Raw genomic sequence first — 5397 nt, 5'->3', positions numbered from 1 at the left:
GCGTGGCGATTGATTGGACGTGGGCGTCTCCGCTTCCCCACGATGCCTCGGCAACCGCATGACTTGACAAGTCCCTGCCTGCAAAAATGGGTCATGATTACCTGCGATCATGGTGGCCGACGGTTGGCCTCCTCCGGCTATAAGTACGGAACGGCGCGAGCCCTTCCAGTCCATCTCTCCCTGCTCCGCCTCTTCTTCTTCACCTCTCCCCCTTGACTCGTCGCGCCCCATGGCGCCCACGAAGAGGTTTTCGGTCGCGGAGAAGGGGAAGGCCCACCGGGAGGGGCCTGACTCTCCTCCAGCCAAGCGCGGTCAGGACCACCCCCGCAAGCATCCCGTGACTCCCGCGAAGACTACCCGGGGCCTCGGCGGAGCCCGCTTGATTGGTGGGGGGAGATGCGTCGTGGCCGCGCGGCCTCCCCGCCCTCGATTCCATTCTACGGAGGTGCTGCCGGAGTTCGTCGTCTGGTCGGAGGATCCGGCCGGTACTTGGCTTCAACTCCCTCGCTTCTTCGCTAGCGAGCTGCCAGCTCATGCCACGAGCGGGCTCTGGCTCCAGGAGGATGGCTGCTGCAGCAGGGCCTCTTGGGTGGCGGTGGAGGTTTCCGTTGTCGGGAACGCGACGTTGACTCGCGGCTGGAAGACGTTTGCCCGCGCGCGTGGTCTTGCCCGGCGATGCACTCTCCATTTCAAGTTCGACAGCGGCGCCACCCTCTTCATGAGGGTGTTCGGAGGAGATGGCCGCTGCGCTGGGTGCTGCCCCGAAGGTGAAGACAACGGCCGTCCGCTCATCCTTGGCGACGGCAGCGGCGAAGACGAGGTCGGGCGTGCGCCCGCAGCTCTTCAAGCTTCGGTGACTCTCCTTCCGACGGCAGCTCCTCCAGCGGCGGCCGTGACCAGCCACCGCGCCGTCGTGCTCGCTTCGAGGGGGGAGGTGGATCATGCCACCGCCGCGCCTAGGTGAAGTGTGACGAGGAGGCCGCCTGAGCCCCGGAAGATGACAGAGATCTTCCTCCTTGTGTGGTAGACGGCCGGGCCGCGCCTTTTTTGCTTCATCTGCATAGAGAGAGAGAGTATGGAGCCCCGCGGGGGCGTGCTTGGCTATTGCTTTTAATTATCATGTTGTTCCTTCTATCTTCGTGCCATGCTATGGTGCTACACGCTTATGCGTAGGAACAACTTAGCTCGGTAGGGGGGGGAACTTGTTGCGGCGCCAGCCTTGGGAGGCTTCTGCCGGAGGCCTTGTCATGGGTCTTCGAGGCATGTAAGAAGAAACTTGTTGGAGGGTTAGGTTTCAGCCCCCGGCCACGGGGGTGACCAGCTCAGGCCCGGCGTTAGTGTCGTGATGCCCGTGAGGCATTGACTGGGAGGAGTGCTCCCGCTGCGAACCTAGGCCGAGGAACCTCACGAAATAAAACCAGGCGACGCTCGCGAGGGTGCCCGTGCAGCCTCCCTCGCGAGGGTCGCGAAAGGAAAGCAAGTTCAAGCGAAGGGCAAAGACAGAAAACACGGGCTGGGCACCGCACAACACTAAAAGCAACTCCAACTAAAGCTTCAAACAAAGAAGAACTGATCGACTGCAGAAAGCAAATGAAAATCCACGTCCGGCACCTAATCTAGTCTTCGACGTCTTCTCACCAGCGCGGAGCTAAGTGCTGCCACTGGACGTGAGCGGGAGCCCCCGAGGCCCAGGGGCAGCACTCCAGAGACTCCGGGGGTGTACAGCCCCACTCATTATTATGTGAGAGTGTCACAGGCGGCGAGCTTCACAGGCATTGGCCTTCTTCACAGGCACTGGGCCTTTTCTTGAGAGAGGGGGGGAGCGAGCTTCACAGGCATTGACCTTCTTCACAGGCACCGGGCCTTTTCCCTAAAGCGGCAAGCTTCACAGGCATTGGCCTTCTTCACAGGCACCGGACCTTTTCCCTAAAGCGGCAAGCTTCACAGGCATTGGCCTTCTTCACAGGCACCGGTCCTTTTCCCTAAAGCGGCAAGCTTCAAGGCATTGGCCTTCTTCATAGGCTCCGGGCCTTTTTCATAGGCACTGGGCCTCGCTCAGGGGTAGAACCTCCGGAGATGTTGAATGTTCCACGCGTTCGGGATGGGCACCCCCTCATGGGTCTCCAAGCGCGCGGAGCTGGGCCTGGAAACATGAACAACCTTGAATGGGCCCTCCCACATGGGAGAGAGCTTGTGCAGCCCCACCTTGGAGAGGACCCGTCTGAGCGCGAGGTTCCCTACCTCAAGAGTTCTGGGGCGGATGTTGCAGCAGTGGTATCGTCGCAGCGCTTGTTGATACCTTGCCGCCCGCAGCGCGGCCTCTCGACGGTGTTCCTCCCCCAGCACGAGATCCGTCCCCCGCATGGTGTCCTGCTGCGCCTCGTTGAACGCCAGGACCCGCGCGAAACGACGCCTGACCTCGTGAGGGAGGACGGCCTCAGCTCCGTAGACGAGGAAGAACGGGGTTTCGCCAGTCGACTTGGTCGCGGTTGTGTGGATAGACCACAGCACAGACTGGAGCTTGTCGTACCAGCCCCTGCCACATGCCTCCGGCTTCTTCTTGAAGGTCCTGGTTTTGAGGCCCCTCAGGACCTCCGCGTTGGCTCGCTCAGCCTGGTCGTTGCTCCGTGGGTGTGCTACCGAAGCGTAGCATATCTGTGTTCCAAGGTTAGCACAGTACGTTTTGAAGAGATTGCTGGTGGATTGCGAATCGTTGTCGGTGATGATGTGGTTAGGCACCCCGAATCGGCTCACGAGGCCCCTGATGAACTTGACTGCGGAGCCCGCTGGGATGGTGCGGACAGCTTCCACCTCATTCCACTTGGTGAACTTGTCCATGACAACGTAGAGGTAGCAATAGCCCCCTGGCGCCCGAGGGAACGGGCCCAGAATGTCCAGCCCCCAAACCGCAAACGGCCATGAGAGGGGTATGGTCTGCAGGCCCTGAGCTGGCTGATGGGCCTGCTTGGCGTGGAATTGGCAGGCTTCACAAGCCTTCACCAGCTCGACGGCGTCGTTGAGTGCTGTGAAGGAAATATGCCCTAGAGGCAATAATAAAGTTATTATTTATTTCCTTATAATCATGATAAATGTTTATTATTCATGCTAGAATTGTATTTTCCGGAAACATAATACATGTGTGAATACATAGACAAACAGAGTGTCACTAGTATGCCTCTACTTGACTAGCTCGTTAATCAAAGATGGTTATGTTTCCTAACCATGAACAATGAGTTGTTATTTGATTAACGAGGTCACATCATTAGTAGAATGATCTGATTGACATGACCCATTCCATTAGCTTAGCACCTGATCGTTTAGTATGTTGCTATTGCTTTCTTCATGACTTATACATGTTCCTATGACTATGAGATTATGCAACTCCCGTTTACCGGAGGAACACTTTGGGTACTACCAAACGTCACAACGTAAACGGGTGATTATAAAGGAGTACTACAGGTGTTTCCAATGGTCGATGTTGGGTTGGCGTATTTCGAGATTAGGATTTGTCACTCCGATTGTTGGAGAGGTATCTCTGGGCCCTCTCGGTAATACACATCACATAAGCCTTGCAAGCATTACAACTAATATGTTAGTTGTGAGATGATGTATTACGGAACGAGTAAAGAGACTTACCGGTAACGAGATTGAACTAGGTATTGGATACCGACGATCGAATCTCGGGCAAGTAACATACCGATGACAAAGGGAACAACGTATGTTGTTATGCGGTCTGACCGATAAAGATCTTCGTAGAATATGTAGGAGCCAATATGGGCATCCAGGTCCCGCTATTGGTTATTGACCAGAGACATGTCTCGGTCATGTCTACATTGTTCTCGAACCCGTAGGGTCCGCACGCTTAAGGTTACGATGACAGTTATATTATGAGTTTATGCATTTTGATGTACCGAAGGTTGTTCGGAGTCCCGGATGTGATCACGGACATGACGAGGAGTCTCGAAATGGTCGATACGTAAAGATTGATATATTGGAAGCCTATGTTTGGACATCGGAAGTGTTCCGGGTGAAATCGGGATTTTACCGGGTTACCGGGAGGTTACCGGAACCCCCCGGGAGCCATATGAGCCATCATGGGCCTTAGTGGAAAGGAGAAAGGGGCAGCCCAAGGTGGCTGCGCCTCTTTCCCCTCCCCTAGTCCTATTAGGACTAGGAGAAGGTGGCCGGCCCCCCTCTCTCCCTTCCCCTCCGAGGAATCCTAGTTGGACTAGGATTGGGGGGAGGAATCCTACTCCCAGAGGGAGTAGGACTCTCCTGCGCCTCCCTCTTTGGCCGGCCAGCCTCCCCTCCTCTCCTCCTTTATATACGGAGGCAGGGGCACCTCTAAACACACAAGTTGACACAAGTTGATCCACGTGATCGATTCCTTAGCCGTGTGCGGTGCCCCCTGCCACCATATTCCTCGATAATACTGTAGCGGAGTTTAGGCGAAGCCCTGCTGCTGTAGTTCATCAAGATCGTCACCACGCCGTCGTGCTGACGAAACTCTTCCCCGACACTTTGCTGGATCGGAGTCCGGGGATCGTCATCGAGCTGAACGTGTGCTCGAACTCGGAGGTGCCGTAGTTTCGGTGCTTGATCGGTTGGATCGTGAAGACGTACGACTACTTCCTCTACGTCGTGTCATTGCTTCCGCAGTCGGTCTGCGTTGGGTACGTAGACAACACTCTCCTCTCGTTGCTATGCATCACATGATCCTGTGTGCGCGTAGGAAATTTTTTGAAATTACTACGAAACCCAACAGTTAGCAATTGCCGCATTTTATGATTATGAAATTTGGCAGATGGATGTCAAAACTGCATTCCTGAATGGATTTCTGGAAGAAGAGTTGTATATGATGCAACCAGAAGGTTTTGTCGATCCAAAGGAAGCTAACAAAGTGTGCAAGCTCCAGCGATCCATTTATGGACTGGTGCAAGCCTCTCGGAGTTGGAATAAACGTTTTGATAGTGTGATCAAAGCATTTGGTTTTATACAGACTTTCGGAGAAGCCTGTATTTACAAGAAAGTGAGTGGGAGCTCTGTAGCATTTCTGATATTATATGTGGATGACATATTACTCATTGGAAATGATATAGAATTTCTGGATAGCATAAAGGGATACTTGAATAAAAGTTTTTCAATGAAAGACCTCGGTGAAGCTGCTTACATATTAGGCATTAAGATCTATAGAGATAGATCAAGACACTTAATTGGACTTTCACAAAGCACATACCTTGACAAGATTTTGAAGAAATTCAAAATGGATCAAGCAAAGAAAGGATTCTTGCCTGTATTACAAGGTGTGAAATTGAGTAAGACTCAATGCCCGACCACTGCAGAAGATAGAGAGAATATGAAAGATGTTCCCTATGCATCAGCCATAGGCTCTATCAT

This window comes from Triticum dicoccoides, chromosome 6B (genome assembly GCF_002162155.2).
Source record: "Triticum dicoccoides isolate Atlit2015 ecotype Zavitan chromosome 6B, WEW_v2.0, whole genome shotgun sequence".
NCBI classification, from domain to species: Eukaryota; Viridiplantae; Streptophyta; class Magnoliopsida; order Poales; family Poaceae; genus Triticum; species Triticum dicoccoides.
Note: the sequence above shows the minus strand (reverse complement) of the source record.